The sequence below is a fragment of the Sciurus carolinensis genome, chromosome 10, assembly GCF_902686445.1.
Source record: "Sciurus carolinensis chromosome 10, mSciCar1.2, whole genome shotgun sequence".
NCBI classification, from domain to species: domain Eukaryota; kingdom Metazoa; phylum Chordata; class Mammalia; order Rodentia; family Sciuridae; genus Sciurus; species Sciurus carolinensis.
Window position 1 is genome coordinate 41,178,491 of NC_062222.1, and position 26,547 is coordinate 41,205,037.

Genomic DNA, 26,547 nt, shown 5'->3' on the forward strand with positions numbered 1-26,547 from the left:
GTATAGCACTTTTGGTAGTATGGCCATTTCAACAATATTAATTCTGCCTATTCAAGAACATGGGAGATTTTTCCATCTTCTAAGGTCTTCCTTAATTTCTTTCTTCAATGATTTGTAGTTTTCATTGTAGAGATCTTTTACCTCTTTGGTTAGATTGATTCCCAAGTATTTTATTTTATTTTTTTGAGGCTATTGCAAATGGAGTTGTTTTCCTCATTTCCCTTTCAGCTGTTTTGTTGCTTGCGTATAAAAATGCTTTAGATTTATGCGTGTTGATTTTATAGCCTGCTATTTTGCTGAATTCATTGATGAGGTCTAGAAGTTTTCTGGAGGAGGTTTTTGGATCCTCTAAATATAGAATCATGTCATCAGCAAATAGTGACAGTTTAAGTTCCTCTTTTCCTATTCGTATCCCTTTAATTTCTTTAGTCTGCCTAATTGCTCTGGCTAGAGTTTCGAGGACAATGTTGTATAGAAGTGGTGAAAGAGGACATCCCTGTCTTGTTCCCGTTTTTAAAGTGAATGGTTTCAGTTTTTCTCCATTAAGAATGATGTTGGCCATGGGCTTAGCATAAATAGCCTTTACAATGTTCAGGTATGTTCCTACTATCCCTATTTTTTCCAGTGTTTTGAGCATGAAGGGGTGTTGTATTTTGTCAAACGCTTCTTTCTGTGTCAATTGAAATAACCATATGATTCATATCCTTAAGTATATTGACATGATGTATTACATTTATTGATTTATGAATGTTGAACCATCCTTGCATTCCAGGAATGAACCCCACTTGATCATGGTGCACAATTTTCTTAATATGTTTTTGGATACGGCTTGCCAATATTTTGTTAAGGATCTTTGCATCTATATTCATCAAGGATATTGGTCTAAAATTTTCTTTCCTTGATGTGTCTTTTCCTGGTTTGGGTATGAGGGTGATATTAGCTTCAAAGAATGAGTTCAGTAGGGTACCCTCCTTTTCTATTTCCTGGAATACTTTGAGAAGTATTGGAATAAGTTCTTCTTTGAAGGTCTTGTAGAACTCGGCTGAGAATCTTCTGGTCCTGGGCTTTTCTTGGATGGTAGATTTTTAATGGTTTCTTCTATTTCATTGCTTGATATTGATCTGTTTAAATCGTGTATGTCCTCCTGGTTCAGTTTGGGAGGAGCATATGTCTCTAGAAATTTGTCAATGTCTTCGGTAGTTTCTATTTTGTTGGAATAAAGATTTTCAAAGTAGCTTCTCATTATGTTCTGTATCTCAGTGGTGTCTGTCATGATATTTCCTTTTGCATCATGTATTTTAGTAATTTGAGTCTTCTCTCTCCTTCTCTTTGTTAGTGTGGCTAAGGGTTTGTCTATTTTGTTTACTTTCTCAAAGAACCAACTTTTTGTTTTGTCAATTTTTTGAATTGTTTCTTTTGTTTCAATTTCATTGATTTCAGCTCTGATTTTAATTGTTTCCTGTCTTCTACTAATTTTGTTGTTATTCAGTTCTTCTTTTTCTAGGGCTTTGAGCTGTAATGTTAGGTCATTTAGTTGTTGACTTTTCATTCTTTTCTGGAATGTGCTCCATGCAATGAATTTCCCTCTTAGTACCGCTTTCACAGTGTCCCAGAGATTTTGATATGTTGTATCGTCATTCTCATTGAACTCTAAGAATTTTTTAATCTCCTCCCTGATGTTTTTTGTTATCCATGTTTCATTCAATAGCATATTATTTAGTCTCCAGGTGTTGGAGTAATTTCCCTTTTGTATTTTGTCATTGATTTCTACTCTCAGTCCATTATGATCTGATAGAACACAAGACAGTATCCCTATTTTTTTGCATTTCCTAAGGGCTGCTTTGTGGCATAACATATGGTCTATTTTCGAGAAGGTTCCATGTGCTGCTGAGAAGAAAGTGATTCCGCACATTGATGGATGGAATACTCTATATATGTCTATTAAGTCTAGGTTATTGATTGTGTTATTGAGTTCTATGGTTTCTTTGGTTGGATTTTGTTTGGAAGATCTATCTTGTGGTGACAGTGGTTTCGTTAAAGTCATCCAGAATTATTACAACACTGTGGTCTATGTGGTTCCTGAAATTGAGAAGGATTTGTTTAATGTACATGGATGCACCATTGTTTGGAGCATAAATATTTACTATTGTTATGACTTCCTGATTTATGGTTCGCTTAAGCAGTATGAAATGTCCTTCTTTATCCCTTCTGACTAACTTTGGCTTAAAGTCCACTTTATCTGATATAAGGATGGAAGCCCCTGCTTTTTTACTGAGTCCATGTGCGTGGTAGGTTTTTTCCTATCCTTTCACCTTTAGTCTGTGGATGTCTTTTTCTATGAGATCAATCTCTTGCAGACAGCATATTGTTGGGTTTTTCTTTTTAATCCATTCTGCCAGTCTATGTCTTTTGATTGATGAGTTTAGGCCATTAACATTCAGGGTTATTATTGAGAAATGATTTGTATTCCCAGTCATTTGACTTATTTTTGGTTTTTAAGTTGGCTTGGTTTCTCCTTTGTGTGGTTTTTCTCTAAGGTAGTTCCTTCCTTTGCTGACCTACATTGTTGTTTTTCATTTCCTCCTCATGGAATATTTTGTTGAGAACATTCTGTAGAGTAGGCTTTCTATTTGTAAATTCTTTTAACTTTTGTTTATCATGGAAGGATTTTATTTCATCTTCAAATCTGAAGGTTAGTTTTGCTGGGTATAGGATTCTTGGTTGGCAACCACGTTCTTTCAGAGCTTGAAATATGTTGGTCCAGGCCCTTCTAGCTTTTAGAGTCTGGGTTGAGAAGTTGGCTGCTATCCGTATTGTTCTCCCCCTATATGTAATCTGATGCTTTTCTCTCGCGGCCTTCAAAATCCTATCTTTATTTCAAATGTTAGGCATTTTCATTATAATGTGCCTTGGTGTGGATCTGTTGTGATTCTGTGCATTTGGTGTTCTGTAAGCCTCTTGTATTTGATTTTCCATTTCATTCTTCAGGTTTGGGAAATTTTCTGATATTATTTCATTGAATAGATTGTTCATTCCTTTGGTTTGTTTCTCTAAGCCTTCCTCAATCCAAATAATTCTTAAATTTGTCTTTTCATGATGTCCCATAGTTCTTGGAGATTCTGTTCATGATTTCTTACCATCTTCTCTGTTTGGGCGACTTTATTTTCAAGATTAAATATTTTGTCTTCATTGTCTGAGGTTCTGTCTTCCAAGTGGTCTAGTCTGTTGGTGATGCTTTCCATTGAGTTTTTTATTTGGTTTATTGTCTCCTTCATTTCAAGGATTTCCATTTGGTTTTTTTTTTTTTTTTTTTTTTTTTTTTTTAGAATCTCTCTTTGTTGAAATGATCTTTTGCTTCCTGCAGGTGCTCTTTCAGCTTATTGGTATTATCATTCATTGCCTGCATTTGCTCTCTTATCTCATCCTTTGCTTCGCAAATCATCTTAATCATGTATAATCTGAAGTCCTTTTCTGACATTTCTTCTAACATACTGTCATTGGATTCTATTAACATAGAATCTAGATTTGTTTGGATCATTTTCTTCCCTTGTTTTTTCATGTTGTTCATGTATCTTCCCCTCTAGCAGTGCAGATCTGGGGTATTACAGATTCCCCCCTATAGGCTTATAGTGGCCCTATAGGTTTCCAAAACCCTTTCTTTAGAGGAGATCAATATTAGCAGTGCCCAAATCAGACACTATGCAATCCTAGACCAAAGAGCCCCTATGGGAACAATAACAAAATTGTCCTAATAAACAAAATGAGTTCAAATATTATCTTCGGTAAAACAAACAGGTTTGCAATAAGGTCTGCAGTTTCTAATGGAGGACAAAGAGGATGAAGAGGGATGTAGAATGTGGCTGTTAATGGGATAAGAAAAGAATATACAGAAGTTCTAGAAAATAGAAAGGGTGAGAGTGTAATCAAAAGAAATTGGATGTTAACATGCAAAAAAGGGAGAAAGAGACTCTGAGGGAACAGGTAAACAAAAGGAAAAGAGGGCAAGAAAAGTAAAGAAATAAAAACTTAAATGTTTTTAAAAAGGAGAAAAAAGAATATCTACTGTATAACAGTCATATAGTAATGAAATCTCCCAGTGTTCAGTAGCCTGATGCATGAGAGGTACCTGACAATGAGTTTCAAGCCTCCAGCAGGCGTCGCAGGATGGGATTTGCCCCACCCAAAGATTGGAGCTATGGCTTCCAGGATTATCCAAGATGGCCGCTCTGGCTTCGAAATGTGTTGGCAAATGGGGAGCTGCAGCTCAGGGGTGGATGTGGACAGCCTGAGGTCCTGGAGATGGGATGCGGTTGGTCTGGCAGGGTTCCTAGAGGACCGGTGTGTTTGGTGTGGTTGTGGGATCCTGGAGGCCGGGTGCAATCATTCGGTCTGGGGTCCTGGTGATAGGGCGCAGTCAGTCAATGTGAGGGCCCCAGAGGCAGGGAGAGATCAGTCGGGCTGAGGGATCCTGGAGACAGGGCTCAGTCAGTCCGGCCAGGGGTCCTACAGGGCCTGGCTGTTGTCTCAAAATGGCGGCAGCCATGTGTAATCAAACCTGCAGGTACTGTAACAGTGAACTTCCAGGCAGCAGCAGGCAGCTGGTGCTCCACTGGTGGTTGGCGATCAGTTTGCTGACTGTTGTTGGACGATCGGGAGCGTTGGGTGATGGATAGGTGTAAGGCAAGTGATGGACAGGCGAGAGGCAGGCAAATGGCAGATGATAGATGCCTGACAGTGAGCAATCTGCTCTTAAAAATGGTGTCAATATGCTGGCAGACTGCAGGTCATCACAGCAGACAAATGGGTAAACACCAGGGGATCGATAAGCAGCAAAAACTGCCTCACCAAGAAACAGATATCCTCTGCCTAAAACCGGCGTTATGGAGCAACAAGGAATGCAGCCTCCCTCTAGTCTGCCATCTTGGATCTCCCCATTATTATTTTGAGACAGAGTCTCACTAAGTTGCTTAGGGTCTCGCTGAGTTGCTAAGGCTGGTTTTGAACTCATGAAACTTTGGTTTCTGCCTCCCGAGTTGCTGGGATTACAAGCTTGCACTACTGTGCCTGGCTGGACATATTTTCTTTATATTAGAAACATTTGTGGATCTATCTGCTCCTTGGCATATGAGAGGTGTTAAAATTCAAATGAACAGTGTTAATGTTTATTACATTATTTAATGACATATTATGACATGTATTTTAGTCATCCCAGCTGGTCAACTAAATATGCAAGAATTTGTAAATGAAGAAACACATTTTTCTAAAACCAGAATTCAAATGATCATAAACATGCATCTTTGTCAAAAAAAGATTAGTTAAAAGAAAAAAGAAAGAAACAAAATTGAATTTTGGAAAAATTGAAGAAGGTGGTCCATGACATTTTTATAGCATTACTATTATTATTAATTTTTTTTTGCAATGTAAACTTGTTCAATGAATGCCTGAATTTATTCAGATGTATATGGATAAGCATTGTGGTTAATAACAATTGTTCGACAATCTGGTATTTCACTGATTGCACAGCTAATTCCATTGATCTGACCATTAAATTTTTACCTGTCCCTATGTGCATTATCTAAAATTACAAACAGGGTCAGAAAAGCATGAGGTGAAGCTCTTAGATTTTTTCTCTAAATTTATAAATATCATTTGTTTTCCTTGACAGTAACTTTAGCTTTCTAAATTTTTATTTTTATCTAATGCAAACTACCTTTTTACATTGCACTGTGAAACATTTATCTCTACCATAAATTTCACTGCTTTCTGGTTGAAAAGTAATAGAAGGAGCATTCTTGACCAATTAAATTAAATGCATTACAATACATACTTGAATGACATTAGGTTAAAGTAAAAACACTGAAGTAATTTTAACTTCTAGAAAAGATACAAGATAAAAAAAGTGATTCAATTTATATCACTGTCAAATACTCATAAATATTCCACAAATTTAAAAAGCATGTCAAAACTTATTCAGGGACATATTATGAAAAATATTAGGAAAGAGTACAGATAGGACAACATCTTAAAAGCTATCAGGGGATAGGTCAGAAACTACATAAAAATAAATATCAAGGATATAAAATAGAAACTGTACCAACAATGTGATACAATGTAGCCTTTCTGATATGTAGCAAAGGCTGCTCTCAATCATACAGTGTTTGTATGATCCTGTAGACATATTTTATATTTCATAATGAAACACTATCAGAATCTTCAGAGTGGGCAAAGCTCTGGTCATAAATTTGTCACAGTGTGATAAATCCAAGCAGAGTGAATCAAGATATAAATATAAAACTTTGAAGTTTTCATCCACTTTGGCTCTTAGGGAGACTTGACTGGACTGGCAATGTCAATATAATAAACTACAGTGAAGGGCTTAGTGGGTTTTTCACAGAAAAAAAATATTGTAGGAAAAGCAAGGTCATTCTCTTGTCACATAGGAATTTTAAGCATCAAACTTGGAAATAAAACATTTATATAGTAGATAGTAAAATGGAGTAGTTAAGGTCCTTGATTTTTTTCCTGGGGTTGAAATAAGACATCTCTTTAAGCACAAAGTATTGCCACATCAACATATGAACTAGTGTCTAAAAATTGCTCCTAAAGTGAATTGGTTCAAATTGTTGATTTGGAGCCAAGTGTCAAAATTTCTAATTTTATCAGCTTTGTCTCAGGTAAAGCCTTGCATGCTTTCTGTGCATAGTTAAAAGACATTTCCTGGATGGTAAGATAGCAACAGAATTCCAACAAGAGATGGAAAGAAAGGCTAATTCATCACTTATTAAAGGAATAAATTATAACTTAAGGAAACAAAACATAACAGGCTAAAATAGAAATATTTATTATTAACCTAAGCTACTGAAAGTTTTTCATACTTGTGTTATTTTTCTGGAATTATTTAATGTACATATAACAAGATAGTAAGACTTCAAGTATTTAATAGATCAATTAATAAAATGAATAAATGATCATTATTATATAAAGAAAAAATAAATAAAACATTCTTAGTTTTCTATCACTTCATATGTTAAAATAGCAAGTTGGAAAACATCTCTCATGCTCATTTCTAAAAAAAATTCCTGCCTTGTGCAAAAAGAAACTAAATGCCCAAGATCATTTTTGGAATAGAATTTAGAGTCATTACAATTTCTAGACCTGACATAGATTATTAAAATATCCAGTCCTGCAAACATATTACTGCCTTTGTATATAAATAATTTATTTTAATAATTTATAAGAATAATCCCTAATCTACATTCAATGCTAATAGGAAAACTGTTAGTGTATCATTAGACAAATTTGCAGAGTAGCTCTGGCTATCATGTTGAAGATAAAATATAAGGAAGCAAGACAAGAAGCATATACTGAGGACACTAGAATGAAATTGCTTTTATTTTGATATATGTTTAAAACCCAAAACAATTGCTGGTATATGGGGTATAATATTAAAGAAAATAGAAAGAAGAGTAATAGAAATTAAAGAATTACTATTAAATCAAATCATGGGAAATAATATATGGATCAGACTATTGAAGTAGAAGATTTTGAATTCAATTTTTACATCCAAGTATAAAGATCCAACAAGAAGTTGTATTTATGAGCCTAAACTTAAGATCAAATAACTGGATTAGATATACACATTTGAAAGTCACAATAAATAAAGAAATTGACTGAATGTCCTAAAATGAGCCAAATAATCAAAACAAAGAAAATGAAATACCTATATTTTGGAAAAATCTAGAATTAAGAGATCTGAGAAAAAAGTAGTAAATTTTGGAATCTAGGTAAGAAAGGTGTTGAACAGTGATCACCTGCTTTGAATGCTATTATTGTATCAAGAAAGGTTAGCCCTGAGAGTTACTAGTGAGCACAGTAAGATTTAACAACATCAATATGAGACTGACATGAATTAAAGAAGAACTAATGGACAGGAAGAGGTAACAGCAAATTGGACAACTTCATTGAAGAATTTTGTGACAGAAGTTTCAAATGTATGTGACAGTGGCCAGCAGAAGAAATTAGATAGTTTTGTTTTTCTAATTTTTATTTATTTACTTTACATTAAATGGTTTTAAAGAGATCATTTCTACATGTTGATGAGAGTAATGCAAAAAAGAAAGGAAGGATGGGTTAGGATGAAAAGATTGGGTTGCAGAATGAACATCATAAATCTCAAGCTTTTTGCACCGTGAACTACTAAATTAGTGCTATTAGCTTCATCCACCTTCCCCAACAGGGATGCTTGAGCAATTTAATCTGTAAGCCTTGACTCATGAGGTATAGGACAGAAACATGAAGAATAAATGCTGGTTCTAGTTGAGGAGAAAAACAGGGCAAGTAGAGAACAATGAACACAGTATACTTTTCCAATGAAATGATCTATTAGCTGTTATTTATGGCACACCAGATAATACAAGCAAATAAATAATCAATATTTCTATACTTTAATATAAACATAGCTATGATTATTTGTATGATGAAGAATTATGTATGTTTACTATGGCAATCAATTTTGTGAGGTATAAATAATTATTGTTATTTATTATTGTGTATTTCTTTTTTTCAATATCATTGTTATTGGTTAGCACCCATAATAAGATTTCTTTTAGGATTATTCATACTGCTATTTTTAAGAATAGCATTATTTATTGTACATTAGCTTTATTTTTTACATAGAAGTGAAAGAACTATACAGACCAGAGCTCATTACTTTCTGCCATATAAATTGAAAATAAATGTAATTTTATCTGGCATTCTCCTTTGTTGCAAAGCAACATAAATTCTCAAAATCATTTAAAATCTATTATCTTTTGTAATATGTCTAGATATTTTACAAAAAGGTCAAGGGACACGTTTTTTTTTTTTCTTCTTTTACAAAATGCAAAAGAAGCACATACTGACAGTTAATATAAAGGGTGTAATACTTTACTTTGTGTCAGATATCTTGTCTGAAACATTGTTTCATGTCATAGGATTCCCTAACTATGCCTTGTAAAAATTGTTCAATTTTAGTTAAGAAAAATAAAAATGTTTTACAACCCTTTTGTTTTTTTTTAAATATGGAGTTTGATACAGAAGTAAACAAGTTTTTAAATTTGCCAAAAATACTTGAAATGCACTGGCTTTAGGTTTTGAAAATATGGGTATCTTTAATCATGCAGAAAAGTGTTACATATGACAAAATACAATTAAAAGCCAAACTATGTCAACAGTCATATATATGTTCTTTGTTTGAGAAATATAAGTTTTCAGGATATAGTGCACAGTTCTTATATTACTTGTGCACAGTTTTCCTTAGTATCGAAAGCTGCATTTATTATAACTAATGAGGTAAAGTAGATGCAGCAATTAAATTCTCTATTTTACTCACTTTTTTAGCTTCTTTTCTAGTATCCTTTTGTTTTGCTTTGTAGCCCATCCAGAGTACCATATTATATTTAGGTCTCATATGTCCTCAGGGCTCTCTTTGCTGCTGAAAATTGGAACTAACTTTGAACACTGAAAAACAAACAAGAAAATGACTAATAAGTTTCTTTTACCCATCCAATAATCTTTGAAAAAAAATTTTGCAAATTTATAAATTCTGCTTAACCAAAGGGACATGCATTCTCTGGGGAAAATCTTTAAAATTCTAACTTTTTAAAATTGATGTTGCATAATAATACCCATCCTCCTTCCCCCAGATCCCCTTCCGTTATCCTAATGGTCTCCCTTTTACTTTCAGAGCATCCTTTGTTTTCCCTCTAGCTTCCACATATGAGAGAAAACATCTGATACTTTTCTGAGTCTGACAATTATTTCACTTAATATTATATTCTCCAGTTCCACCCATTTTCCTGTAAATGACGATTTTATTCCTTTTTATGACTGACTAAAGAATATGGTATATATATCACATTTTCTTAATCTATCTGTTGAAGGAAGGAAGATTGATTACATAACCTATTATGAATAGTGCTGTGATAAACATGGCTATGCATATATCTCCAAAGTATGCTAACTTTAATATTTTGGGTTAAATACTGAAAAGTGGTATAGCTGGACCATATGGGAGCTCTATATTTTGCTTTTTGAGGTACTTCATACTTATTTCCATTGTGGTTGTACTTATTTACATTTCCAAGAGCACTATTTAAGTTTCTTTTCTTCACTTCCTTCTCAGCATTTACTATTATTTGTATTCTTAATGATTGTCATTCCAGTCTATTCCATAAGACTAGAAAGGAATTCAGTCTTATGTAGTTGTAATTTGCATTTCCTTCATAGCTAAAGATATTGAACATTTTATTTTTTATGCAATTGGTAGGTGGTCATTTGTACTTTTTGACAAGTGTCTGTTTAATTCATGAGCCAATTTGGGTTATTTTGTTTTATGGTGTTGAGCTTTTTGAGTTCTTTATATTATCTAGATATTAGTTCTCTTTCAGACAAGGAGCTGGCAACTATTTTCTACCATTACATAGGTTGTCCCTTCATTCTGCTGATGGTTTTCTAAACAGAAACTTTTAATTTGCTGCTACCCCATGTGATGAGAGAGTTGAGAGAGTTCCTGAGCTATTGTGGTCCAAGTCAAGAAGTCCTTGCCTGTGCCTTATGTTGAAGTGTTTCTCCTACCTAACTGGTTTTCTGACAGTTCCAGAGTTTCTGAGCATAGACTTAGGTTTTTGATAAATATTGGTTAGGACAGTGTGACTGATAGCAATCTACTCTTATTCCTCTCTGTATGAATATACTGTTTTTCTAGCACAGTTGCTCTTGGCATACGGTAAGGGAAGTATAGCTGCTCATCTCATGACCAATAAGTGAGAAAGAAAGTGAGGAAGATAGTGTGGTTCCAAAATCCCATTTGTTTGAGAACATACCCCCAGCAACCTCAAGACTTTCCTTTAGGTCCCACCTCTTATTAAAGTTTCCACCACCTTCCAATAGTGCCAAACGGGGCCAAAGACTTGAACACAGTGGGGCTTTGGGGGACATTATGGATCCAAACTATAGTATAGGTATGCCAGTTGTATAAGATTTACATATTATAATAATTGCTGGAATTCCCTGAAGAAAATGCCTGCATGAGAAATACTTCAGTTGATTGCATTTTGACTTTTTCTCAATCAATATTATATTCATCCTAGAATGTTCAAAGAAGAGTAAAGCAAACTCTTTTCCTTTAAAGATCATTTTAGATATGTTCTAACTAAAATTTAAATAGGTCTTACAATACTGATTCTAAAATATTTATGGAAAGATTATAACCTTTTAGTGCCCTTGACTTGAAATCCATCACTATATAGATTTATATAATCCTTATTTCAGAATTTTATAGTACGATTATTGTAATAATTCTTGGTAGGGATTACCCACCAAATCGGTTGGCTGTAAATTTTAGCATGTCACAGTTCAAAGGTATTTGTGAAATGGTGTTTTTTTTTTTCTCTTATTCTTTATAATCTCTGGAATTTAATATGCTGGAAACAGAAACCATCATTTAGACTCCCTTGATTAGATATAGAATTCATCTCTTCATCCTCATATTTTATAATTATCACTCAGGGCCTTCCTAATAAAATGTGAACCTTGAGAAGAAAATATATTCAATTATCATGAAAAGTTTTGGCTCTGAATTATTATCCTGTTTATCCACATTCTACTTTACTTAAATGTTGCAGAAAAGACATTCTTCCTATTATAGTTACTGTGTCTTGATATATTTTTATAGTATTTTTAATAATGTTGCACATGTATTAGTAGGTGTATACATAAGTGATATTTTAGAGCTTTCTATGTTAGTTAAATTTTCTATAATCTTGAGATAGTCATGAAATAGAGGTGATATTGCTTCTTTTTTAAAATAAGTATGAAAAATGCAGTTCATCAAGAAGCTAAAAATATAAATGCATCATACATTATGTATTTATATTCATATTACATTCCATTTATTTTGGAGAATTGTACTTGGCAAACAAATACCATTGAAATTATTTAAAGATGTTTTATTTTATAATTATGTTATTAACTGAGTGTACCAATCATTATTTTGTAATATTTTAGTTCAACCAATAATGCTTTTTGTTTTCTTCTAGTGCATACTTCACAGATTTTATTTTTGTTTCAAAATTAACCTGAGTGAAAGGTATTAAGTCCCTCAATTTTTAGGCTTTCTTTAATAAATTATAAGATTTAAAAATTGTTTTCTACTAAGAATGATTGATCTGGAATGCTAAAGAGTTACTTGACTTTCTGCTGGAAATTGAGTTTTATGTATCACCATATTGCTTTCATTTTCTATGATATACACAAATTCAGATAATTCATTTTTATATATTGTTTCATGTATACATTGGAGAAAAAAACAAAGTAGACAATGTGCCTTAGGAAATATGTGTATTAACGTGCATATATATAAATAAAAATGTGGGCATAAGTATTTGTAGATACTATTCATTTTATAAAACATAGGATTTAACTGAATTAGCAAAATATATTTAGTACATTTGAGAGGCAAAATTTAGAAGTAGAGATTTATTTGGTTATGGTGCTATCACTTAAAGAATCACCTTCATTCTGTCAAGTTTATTCTCATAGCTTTCAAAATACACTACTGTTTTAGGGTCAAAGTTGATATTTTGTTTATTGCATTTATAATGTGAGAAACAGTCATTGAAATTAAGATGAGATTATAGAAAATTTAATCAATGTCTTAGATCTTTTTAAAATATAAATATTTGATCAACTAGATTATAAATACTTCTATTATATAAGTGACAATCATTTTTGCCTAAAAATTACATTTGCCTAAGAAGAGTCAAATTGTTTTTGAATTGTGAAAATAACCAAACCAGAAACATCTAATTAATTTGAGTAACATCAATTTCTGTGGCAGGATAATAAAAAACTGACCTCTAGATATGTATGTAATTTATTAGGAACCTAGTGGTCAGTTCTGAATGTGAAAACATTAATTATTTGTGGTTCTATTCATCAAATAATTTTCTATGATACAATAAGTGCTGTGGTTGAAGTTACAATAATTCACTATGCTTTCAAATTCAGATTAAACTGTTTCACTTTCCTCATTTAGAGGAAAAATGGAAGTATTTATATCACAGAACATATGTCATTATTGAATAAAATAATACAAGATAAGCTTAACTCTGTGATGATGTGTTGCATGGACATTATTAAATATAATTTGTAGATATTTTATTGTAAGTAAAACCATCAGTATTCAAGAATTCTTCAGGTCACACAAAATACAGAAATACAGAGAGAAAAGTGAGGAAAGAAGGAAGGAAACGAGGAGGGAGGAGGAAATTTCATTGATACAGAAAGTAATACTATACAAATAAAATCTGTATTTTACTTTTCAAGAAAACGTTGATGGAACAAATCATAATTTTCATAATTTGAACAGTTAATATATTTGCAGCTAAAATATGAGTATTTCTAAAATTTCTAACATTGTTACTTTGAAATAATTTGAGAATTTATCCAATGAGCACTTGTCACATGTAGATGAATCAGAGGTTTATAAAAAATATTAATTTAACCCCAAACAACTACATTTATATTTTTTATTATGATCTTTCTTTTAAAAGAAGAATCAAAGGATTTGCAAATATGAGTACAAAATATCATGTTGAATTGATAATTTAGATATTTTAATGTCATGGTATAATTTTAGCTTGTTATTAAGGATATTAGACCTATGATATATAGAAATTGTCTTAAATAATGTAGTATTCCAGCAGTATTGACTACTGGACTATTTTAACATACTAATCACAAGGTGTTCAGCAAAATATATTGAAGTTCTTAAAGCTTCTCTTTCTCTCATACTGCTTACTCAATCCTCTTTAAACACTGTCCTCTGTGTTTTTAGAATTTATCTCTAATACAAATACTTCTCAGATTTCCCATCTTCCCTTAATTCTCTTGTTTATAACTCTTATCTTTTTCTTCCTGGAGAAATGCAATAGACTCCTAAATGACCTCCTGTGTTTTATATTTGACTCTATTGTACATTCTTTTTGTTTCATGTATATTTTTTTTATGCATTAACAATGTAAAAAACATGTTATGATGTAAAACAATAACATGCACACCCCTCATCTTAACACTCCAAACAAATGTGTGCTAATAGCAAGGCATCAATTTCTGTCCTCCTATATTCTCTCATTGTTCTTTATCCTTGAAGTAATTTCTAACCCCAAATGTGTTTAATATAGTCTCATTTTTTATTTAGTTTTTTTCAAATGTTCATGTAACCTGTTGGGTTTTTGACATTAATATTTTATTGAAGTTATACTCAATGTGTGCCTGAGGTATTCTGGCAATATTTTTTATCATCTTATAGTAGTCTAGAGCTTACCACCAGGGAGATGTGATGAAACCAGATGGAAAAAAAAATATCCTCCATGGGGAATGGGAAAAATCCGTAAGTGAGGGTCAAGAAAAACAGATAATCTCTGCTTATACACAGAAGAAACAGTCATCTCTCTCTCCCTCACCTCCCAAGAAGGGAGAAAAAACAAAAAGCAAACCTTCATTTTTTGTGGTGAAGGAAAGGAAAGCTTTCTGGATTCTTAAAGTTTTGTATATACTTCATTAATGATCAAATAAACCCTGGAGTCCCTAGCTTGTACAAAATAGACATGTCTCCAAAGTCCCAAACCTCATTTTCCCATGAAATGTAAAAATTTACCTCTGGTGTCAGGTAAACATCTCTAGAGTTCCCCTACTACATAGAAAGTTATAAATTAACTCCCCAAGGCCTGCACTCAGCCAACCATCCCAAGTGTCCAACAAAATATATTTAGAAAACCCCACCTCAGCAGAAATAAAAATAATTTTCTCTTCAACCTACACATCCTTAAATAACAACTTTAGTTTTCCACTTTTCCTTCATATTTCTGTTTATTTTTTAATGGAAAATACATATATATGGTTCAAATATTCAAATAAATTAAAAGCTACACTGTACAAAGTTCTTTCCCATCTCTCTCTTGCTTTTCATCTCCTCAAATTTTATTCCAATACTCCATAAATAAGTACTTTAGTTTTTTGTTTTGTTTTTTTATGTTTCTCTCAACAGAATTTCCTAAATAAAAGGTTCTGATTACTACAGCTACATAACAAATTTCCCCCAAAAGAGTGTCTTGATATGGTCATTCTGTTTGTCTTGTGGTATCTGTGGTTCATCAATTCTGGCAAAGCACAACAGGAATTGACTTTGTACTCCAAAATATCTGAAGTATCTGAAGTATCAACCAGTACAGTTCAAATGCAGGGGTAATTCTATAGTTGGCTTCTAGACTAATTAAAGACTCCTTTACTTACACATTTAGCCACTGGACTGCAATGACTCCAACAGTAGGACCATGAATCAAATCTGTAGCTTGCACCTCCATGGAGCTCCAATTCTACAGTTTTATTCATGGTCATTAATCTTCTCTCGCCTGAGAGAGCCCTAATACACCTTAGGGCTCCAAGCACAAGTGTTTTGGGGAACAAATGCAGGCAGCATCATCTCTTATGTCCCAACCTCCAGTATGACCAGAAGTTATACACAGAACCCAGCACAAAATGAAAATGCCTAGTAACCACTACTTCATGTACAAACAAAGAAAGAAGTTGTAGCCCATTTGTTTACAAGAAAAAAAAAAAAAAAGAAAGAAAAGAAAATGCCTGGTAAATTGGTTCAATAATTTTCTGAGGATTTCAAGATTATAATTGTAGAGCAATAAACCAATCATGGGACCCCTATAAACATGGAGCTTGATGCCATTACATGGGCAGCATGCTCATGAAGCTGGCCATTGGTTACACAGCAACACTTCTGATATGATTATTGTTTACACATAAGTCATAAACCTACTGAACTTCAAAGGGAGAACACATGTACCATATCTGTTAATGAGAGGATTGTTTAAGAATTTGGAGACCATTTGTAAAAAACCAAAATTCAAGTTAAGCAAAATATGACATGTTTTATGTAAAATTCTACACCTTGCTCACTTAATAATATGTCTTGGAATCTTACCTGTTCTCTTAATAAAGTTTACTCATTCTTCTATACAGCTGGATAATATTACACTAAACAAAGAAATAATTTACTTAGCCAATCACTTATTTGATGGACATTTAGGTTCTTCTATTGATTTTTGAAGCTAAAACCCCAAATATTATAAAAATAAACCTAATACAATCATAGAAATTATACAAGTATGAAAGACCTCCAAAATTGGAAATTCTACATAAAAAGTTAAATGCATTTGCAATTTTATTCAACTAAAATACTTATGTATAATAAATATTGGACATAATGGCATGGCTTTTCATAGTTGTTTCATTCCATACTTACCATTAAGACATGTAAGCACTCATTTTTCCTTTTCATCTTATATAATTTGCCCTTAAAATTTGTTATCAAACTTGTTATTTTTGACTAATCTAATAGGCAAATAACAGGATCACAGTGTTATTTCAGTTTTTATTTCTTTTATTGTGAGAGTGAGCATCTTTCATTAATTTCAGAACTATTTATATTTTCTTTTACACTAACTGTTGATATATATTATTTATTATCTGTCATTTACTGATTTTAATAATGTTTTATGATGCAAATTGCCCATATATAAGGTTAATCATTCCATCTTTACTCATAGCAAGAATTTTTAAAGACCAAAATGATTATTTATAGGAGACCAATAAATTTGTTATCCATACAACAAAAAACATGAAAAAACAAATGCATGAACAAGTCTCAAGTTTTTTTCAATCATGCATTCCAGTAGGTATTTTATTAACAAGACAAGAAAATTGCAGAACATATTGAATTTTGCAATATAATTTCTATTTATTGAAAAATATTTGCTTTTCTAGCATAAATATAGACTTTGAGAGGATACATAAGTTGTAGTAAAAAGAGTTACCTATACAGGAAGAGGAGATTAAATAAAAGCAGTAGCACAGAAGTATTGATGATAGATTTCTATTTTAAACTGTATTTATAATTTTAAGGCAAATGTAGTGAATATAAAAATATACAAAATATATGCATACAGAGTCATATAAAACAAGTTGCAAAGTGGCATTGGCTGGTCCTCATTTTGTATACTCAGTTTATTGACAACATAAAATTATCTTATTTCTGAAATTTTTGAAAAGTAGAATAAAATACTAGAATAAAGGTTCATTTTTATGTCTTTGTTTCCACATTTATTATTACCATACATTGGTTTTCACATGACCAGTTTTAAAAATGAAAAGAAAACTTTTTCAAATGGAAGCAAAAAATGAAAAAAAATCAGCTTCTATATATGCTGATTTTTCAATTCAATTTTGTTATGATCCTATCATTATAATTATGAAATCTCAGGGTGAAAATAATCATTAAATATATTTTCATTTTACTTTTTAACACACTTATTTTTAATTTTTAATAGTATTTATTCATATTAATTGTACAAATTACCAGGTTTCATTGTGTCATCTGCATATGCTAAAATATTGTGCTTTGATCATATCTGACCTCTTGTCTACCCTTTCTTGGTATTGTCCCTCTCTTTCTCCCTGGAGTCCCTTTTCCCTTCCCTAATAGTCCCTCTCCTACTTTACATAATTTTTTTTTAAAATTAGTCTCCTCATATAAAACAAATTATGTAATAATTTTCTTGCTGTATCTTATGCAGTTTGACAAGGCTGAGAGGGGAAGAGGATGGATGAACAAAGAGGTGGTGTTGATCAACAAGGACACAATAACGATTAGGGGTAGTCAGTTCTCGTTCTATTGCACAGCAGGTAACCATATTTAATAAAAAGGCTACTTCTTAATGGAATACGATTCTTTGTGATTTAATTCAGTTCTTTCTATGTTTACAGACATCTATTACAAAACATTCTCATTAAACTGGAAATACAAAGAGATAACATAAGCTCAAAATTTCACAGAGAAAAACTTTCAGTTATTTTATTTTTTTTTACCATCCTACTCATCTATTTCTCATGTTCTTCAATTCAAATCTATTCAAACATCAGCAAGTTTCACTTTTCTGAAAGAAAAAAATACCATGTACATGCATTTTCTCATAAATTACCAATTCTGTTAATCTCAATAATTATTTAAGTCCATGACCTTTAACTATCAGTTCTGACAAAGAAAGATGATAATATATGACACTTAGATATTTGGCATGTAATGAAAATGGCCCATTTTAATTAAAATGTAAGTTATTGTTAGAAAGAAAGGTCATGCTAAGAAAATGTCATTTCAGAAGTATATTAGCAAGCACCCTCCAGTGTTTGTTACATGTAAAAATACAGTTAGTACTTGACATTTAGAGAGGAAATTGGAACTATTCCTAATATACACTTGAACACTTTTGTGTTCTCATGTTGCATTTTCTCACCTTATTCACAATATTTTTTAATCAGTAAAATGTTAAATATACCACTGTTTACATTTTGTCTGGGATACCCAAATACTGATAAGAAGATACATTTACAAATTTTAAAAGAACAACTGTGATTAAAAAAAATACTCTGGGATATAAGTTTTATGCTTTATACAATTTGTTATAATTGTATAATATACATGTTTTACTGAAATAATCTAACAGACACTAAAAAGTGATACTTTATATCTTGTCAATATTTTTATTTAAAAGATTATAACAAAATGCTTTATGGTAAAGTGAAAATATTTAAGATTTAGGTATTTTGCTTTCAAAAAAATAATTTATGGATGTCTGAGGGTATAAATCAGTTTATTTCCAACCATGATACAAGCTAATAATATTGATATAGAAATGAAAATTGTTCATCAAATTTACTCGTTTTGCAAAAGAGGGATGATTTTATTTTATTCACATAACCATGTATCCATTAAGTATTGAAGCATGGGGACTTAGACTAAATTCGTTTTTTGTTTTTTTGGACTTATTATAAAGAATACACTTTTTACTTAATTCTTCAATTTTTACTATATGGTAAGATGCAAAGTTCAAATACTACTTTAAAAGTACCAATTTCTCATTATTCTAAATTATAGCCATTATTATGAAGAATTACAAATTTTCTGTCTCATGCTATTTTGTTCCTTCAAATGACTCTGGTATTTTACCATAGTAGATGTTGGCATCATGCTACATTAATTAGTAAAATAAAAAAAATAGTAAAATCTATATGTTTATATACATTACTTAGCAATGACTTTAAAAATATTGTCCATTTTATCACCCAATATCTGTTTTAATAAAGACAATGAAAAATTTAATATTTATTTTAAGACAAGAAAAAACATGTGCTTTTCTTACTTCAAAATCATAACTTTTTTGTCATGGTGTTTATACCTGTGTTTCTTTTTAAAATACAAGTAGGAAGTTTAAAGAAAAATTTACCATAATCTATCCAATGTTTCTAATTTATCTTATTTTATCCTGGAGTAATACCAGTTAGGTTTTATTTTATTTATTTATAGTTTCCTGGCACCAATTTTGTGTTCATGATATATACAAACTGTACATGAAATATAAGTAATTGCCTATCATGTTATTTTTATAACATCAGGTTATTTTATAACCAATTATTTAGTTGCTACTATAGCTCCTGAATACAAAATAAGAAATATTAGGTGAGGGATCCCATAAGATATGTTGGCAATGTTTTTCTGATACAGTGAGCATGACAATAATTTGTTCATGTTTCTAGACATATTTTTCATCATTCTTATTTAAGTTTGCTCTTCTGGAGCTCAAACCCACAGATTCATACATGCTAGGTAAGTGCAATACCACTGAGTTACATCCTTAATCCCTTATAGACATATACTTTTGAAAGAATGTTATTACTTTAAGACAAGATATCTTATTTTTAGCCAGACTAGAGTCTCAAAAGTGTCTGGATAAAGCAGTAAGTAAAGATGTAAGATCAGACAATCCTGTTAAGATGCCTCAAGTCTCATGAGAAGTAAAATGTCTAGATGAGGCTGCCATTGATGCTGTGGATAAGATACTCTCTTAATTGTCTTAATTTCTTCCTCTAGAAGTTATTCAAAGAATTTCAAATTCTCACCTAAAAGGTTATCTTGGGACATATATCAGTTTAAAAACCTTGATTTGTTTTAAAATATACAAACATCATTATTCAATATTTTTAAGAGAATACAAAATATTAATATACTAAACAGATATTGACTTCTTATTACTACTAGGCACAGTTCTAGGCAACAGGAGATTAATAGTAAAATCATAAAGCAACCATGGTTTTATTTAAAATAACAGATGTTTTATCTCTCCTGCATATTATGAGTGGAACCATCCTTTTATGAATTTTTGGTGTCTTTATTAGTTTTTCAACATAACACTTTGTATATATCATGTTATGCATACACCAATAGCCTATTCCTTTTTTTTTTTTTTGCTGATAGTATTGTACTATATGACTACAGCATAATTTTTAATTAATGCACATTTGCATCTTTGTAAGATTTTGGATTAATTGAATGTACAAAATATACATATCTTTTCACACAGAAGAAAACAGTAGAGTTAGGCACACATATAGATGGTTGCTACAGTTTATGTCTGAAATGTTCTCCAAAGATCCATGCCCTAAAATCCTCGTCCCTTGCTTGTAAATGGAATCTTTAAGAAGTAGCATCTAGTTAGAAATTTAGGTCACTGGACCATGTCTTTGAAAGAGATATTGGAACTGGAAACCGTCCTTTTCCTCTCTCTCTTGCCTTGACCTGCACAGCTGATAATTCAGGTTCCCAGACGAGGTGGTGAGGGGACAGAAAAAAAGAAACAGATACACAAATAGAGAAAAAACTGGGTATTGGTGGTTGACTACAACCCTGGTGGGGAAGTAGTGACACATAAACTCAGCACGTTTATTATATAGGTATATACATCAAAAAGATTTACTGTGAGAAAGTTTATTCAAAGTAAGGAGAACCAAGGTAAGTATGAGCAGCCCAATTATGATTATCAATTTTTACCCATAACTTTCTACCTCTGAGCAGCTGGCATCTGAACCTCAAAGTAAAGAACTGAGTACCTCCATGGCTAGCACAGAACCTCCTATTGAACAAAGTGTCACCATAGTAACTAGGCCATATTAAATCCACGACTTTGCTCAAGAATTCCCAAGAGAGGCATTATCCCCGTCACAGGACAGTTTAAGACCCAAAATTCACTTGCCACTCCTCATACTCTCTTTAAATTTTCCAAACACAATGAGGTGAGTGTTTTGCTGCACCACCCACATGCTTTCATGATAAATTGTCTCTCTATAGGCCTAAAGACAATGGACCAAATAACAGTGAACTGATACAAAACTTTGAATCAAAATGAACCTTTCTGCCTCATAACTTATTTCAAGTATTTTGTTACAGTAGTAGAGAACTGATGAATATCACACTCAAATGATTTTTGACAAAAAAGATACACTTATATGAATAAATGAAAGTCTTTAACAAATGATGGTACAGCAACTGCATAATCATGAAGACAAAAAATGAACCTTGATAGTCAATTCACATCATAAACAAAAATTAATATGAATCATAAAATAAATAGAAAATTAAATTGCAAGGTTTCTATAAAAAGTAAAAATATTTTGGGAAGGTTATAATTTGTTAGAAAAGATGTTAAAAAGCATTAAATATAAAGAAAAAATAAATTATAAAGTTTCTTTATGAAAATGAAAAATTATATAAAACAAAAGACACTGAGAGAAAAAATTAAAAAATCAAACAGACTTTCCTAAGTATTATATATAACTATATCCCTTGCTTGTAACTTCCCTGACAAGAAAAAAAATGAGTTTCAGTGTACTTAATTCATAGGCACAAACATTATTCATTTTTCCAGTCTCTCATCACATTTTCACCATTATTACACCCATTCATAATATACTCCATTATTACACCCATTCATAATATACTCCTGGCCTGTTTTTAACTAAGGGACTGATATCATAACTATCCAAACAAGTCACCAAGACAAATCCACTAGGTAAAATATTTACCCCCACTTCCACACACAGTATTTTATATAGGGATGAAAAAGGATTTGCTAAAAACATTTATTTAGGGAAAACAGAGATATAAATCTCTTTGCCCAAACAGATACCACGTAAAACCCTTGGAGAGATTAGTAGGTAATCCCCTCTGTTGTGGCAAAGTGTGCACAATTATCCCTGAAGCTAATTGCTTTTGTGAAAGAACTAGAAAAATGATGATTTACAGAAGCTAAAAGAATTACCCAGATCACAGGGAATCCAACATTAAAATCCAAATTCCTAAATATACCAATCTAAAAATGTTACTCCATGAAAATAGTGCTTCTTCTCCCAAGCTCAAAAAATTACACAACTATTGGAAAACTGGGATAGAAAATCATTTATATCTCTATATTTAAAATTTTGTCTGTAACAGAGCATAAAGAAGATTAGTCAAACTATACTAGCAATTTCCATAGACAGAACACATACATACACCCATCTAATTAATTAAACAGCTCTGTAAGAGAGTTCTGAAAATAGTATTCTGGATGCCAGAATGAATTTCCTTAAATCCATCATTATTTCCTTTACAAATGATACAATGGGTCATGACCCTGAGTGTGTGAATGAGATTAAAAATAAAAAGATACAAAGGATATTGCCATTGTAGGACAGCTGACTGCACATTCTTTGTATAAAAAGTGCTTGTACGCTTTTGGAGCATTAGGAAGGTGACTAAAGTTTTCAAATCATTGTTCTTTACTGCATATAAAGTATATGCTAATGGCACTGCAAGGACAGACCATTATCAGCCATTTCAACTCAGGACAAAAGTATAATAGTGAAAAATTACAATCTAACCGTCCACTTAGTTTTTGCTTGACACACATTTTTGTTTGTCAAGCGAGATTAGTTCATAGGAGGGACCTGAATTGGAAGGAAATTCAATTGATCAATTTATAAAATAATACGCAAAGGACAAAATACATCCTTAAAGTACAGATAGGAAGGCATGACCTCTGTAGGTAAGTGTGAAATTTGGATTGTTAAAATTATTTCTGCACACTCTCAGAAAATATATGTATTTTTTTACTGGATTATATAATTTAAATTATTTCTAATTATTTTGTTATAAAATAATTTATAAACTAAGAGCACAGATAATTCTTCTATAAATTCCTTAAAAGAGGTAAAAGAACAGAGAATGGCCGATTATGCACAGTTCTTTCTTATGGAGCCATACTTTATAGATAAAAATAATACTTCATGAATGTAATTCAATGTATAGAAAAAATTTAAATCAACATTTCTCAGTAGAGTTCTTTGAGAGAACTACAACTTTAAGACACCCATGAAATGCAATTAATTAAATTCCTTCATAGGCACTTAAAATGGTACTCTGTTCCAACCTTGAAATAATTTAGAAAAATAATAACTGAACTTGTTATCTATAGGATTTAATTATCCTTTTCCACTAAAATTACCTCATCCGATGGATGAAAGCCCTATTTATGTTGCAAGTTTTTAATTTCAAGTTTTACTTGATCCCTTTATTTTCCAGATATTTCTTAGAAACTGAGTTAATTATATATACTTAAACTACCAGGAAATAACTTTGTTAATTCAAAATTATTTTCTAGTGACTAAACCAGTTTATGATGACAGTTAATAAAACATACATGTTGGACTCACTTGTTAAGGTTGCCATAACAAAGTACTAGGTTTTAAACATAGGAAATTGTAGGGACGCAATCACACAATTGTGAAGCCAGGAGTATGAGATTAAGATTTAGGCAGAGTAGGCTCCTTTATGTCCATAGGTCATTTTCTTTGTATGTGTGCCAGTGTTTGCAAATCTCCTTTCTTTATAAGGACGCTAACCATAGAAGATTAACATCCGTTCAAAATGGCATCATTTTAATTGGTTACTTGTGTAAACACCATATATATAATATAAATGCATAATATATGTACTTATGTATATATACATAGACAAACATATATACACAAACTTTTATCATACATACATGTATAAACAAATATATGCCATTTTGAAGTCACATTTTGAAGTACTGGTGAGTGGAATTTCGACATATGAATTGGTGCAGGGCACAATTCACCCGTAACACACATATACATGAACACCTAATGAGCATTCATATACATATGTTATGTACAGCAGTTTATGCAGTATTATGATAAACATCACTTGAGAATGTTTAAAAATTAGAAGGTAGAGAAAGATACTAAACGATTTAAGTACCTTATCCTTTAATGAGTAAGAACATTAACTAAAATAAATGAAACACAATATAGTGTACTGTAACTGTGGTATTTCTGAGGAAAAGAAAGAAATGCTTTAGTCACATAATCCTGAATATTTCCTTCTCACCACAGCTTTTATGAACATTATCCTATACATATGGCTTTCCAGAAGGCTATATATTATTTCCAGCCAGAGCATTACAGCTTCCAAACGCTCCTATTCTGGTCCATGAACAGTAGCACAAGTGAATCTTAGACAACCAGGGCCCCGCCCTAGACTCATTGTTTCAGTGGGGCCCTCATGGGCACGTTCCAGGTGTGTAGTTCTCACAGAAGAGAAGCACTTGAGGTCAAAGGTAGTAAGGAACACCTTTGAGTTCTCCCTCTTTCTCTTTCATAGAACTTTTCTGTTGCCGCCTGCAGCAACGTGACCTCGGGAAAGAATCAGAGGCAGACTGGGAATGAACAATTTCTTTATTTTTCTCAGAGGTGCTCGATTTTTTAGAGGTGCTTCTTCTCAGAGGTGCTGCTTCTCCCAGAGGAAGAGAATGTCTTATATACACTAAGGCAGCCAATCAGCTTAGGATTAAGTAGCACGATAGGAGCATGCCCCATAGTACCAAGTTAGAAAGAATGAGGAACATGTGTTGACCACCAGCACGAAGAGACCTCAACCAATCAGGCAAAAGGTCAAGAGAGATCACGCCATGTTAACACTAATTATGCACCACCTCTTGGCCCAATGCCAGGCGCCATCTTAGAGCTACTTCCTTAAACAGCTGTAACATGTCTCTACACTTTTCATTGCTCCAACATCATTTGTTGAAAAGGTCATTATTTTCCCAAGGAACTGAAATAGACCTTTCCCTTAATGAAATCCACCAGGTGTTTGAAGACTCTATTCTACTCTTTCAGTTTATTTGCTTGGTTATTTTAGCTATATATGAAGCCTTGAAAATTGGTAGTAAATAATTTCTAACTTTGCTTTTCATTTTCAAAGGCTTCTGTCTATTCATAATCCTTTGAATTCATAAATAGATTTTAAAATTAACATCAATTTCTGTGAAAGTTGACATTCTAACTGAGATTTCTTTGATTTTATACATGGCTTTGGCAAGAATTTAAGCAACACTGAGACTTCCAGTGCATGGCCATAGTGTATTTTTGTCTTTAAGGTTTTTTTTTTTTTTTTTTTTTTTTTTTTTTTTTTTATAGTGGCTCTCAGTGATATTTGACCCCTTTAAATGTAAAAACCTTGAAGCAGTATTTTTATTTTATTCCAAATTATTTTATAGTTTAAGGTCACTTTAAATATTTTTTAAACTATATTTCTCATTAGTACATAAAATGCAATTGATTTTTATAAATCAACTTAACTCTTTTTAGAATGCCTAACTACTTGCCTGTTACCTCCATATATTTTTTATATAGAAGTTAATTAATCTATGAATGAGGTGAGTACTATATATTTGTTTCTGACTTTGATGACTTTTCTTAACCTATTGTATGTCAAAGATCTTTATTGATAGTATTAAATAGTAACAGAAACAATTGATTCTTCACCTTGGAGACAAAATCATATTGATTTTCATGTATAAACATGATACTGACTCTGGGCACTTTGTAGATATCCTTTATCAGAGATTCTTACCTTCTACAGTTGAATGAGAATATCAAAAATGAAGTGATTTTATCACATGCTTTTCTGCATTCATTACAATGTTAAAAAATGTTATCTTGTATGTTTTGCTAATATGAGGGATTACATGAATTTCAAGTTTCAGTCAAACTTATTTCTCGTGTAAACCTTACTTATGCATGTTGTTTAAGATACACATACACACATGAACATGCATACACACACATAAAAAGCTGATTTGGTAAAATCATGAAGAATTTTAAAACTATGTTCATAAATGATTTTGACGACAAGCTTTCTTTACTTACACATTTATGTTATTGAAATGAAGATATTTCCAGTTCTCATAGTGCCCATAGTCAGGAAATATTTCTCCTCCTCCTCCTGTACTTACTCATCTTCTATTTTTTCTTCTTCTTCTTTTTGTTCTTCTAATCTTCAAGAAGGTACTGTGTAAAATTGTATTTATCTAGAAACCAAATATATTTCTCTCAATAAAGTCATCACATGATGAATTGTTGATAGTTTGTGTATATTTCACAGAATTCATTTGTTTCACATAAGTTGTTGGATTTATAGCAATAACCTTATTCATAATATTTTCTTCATATCTTATAAACTAAAATGGCATTACCCTGATC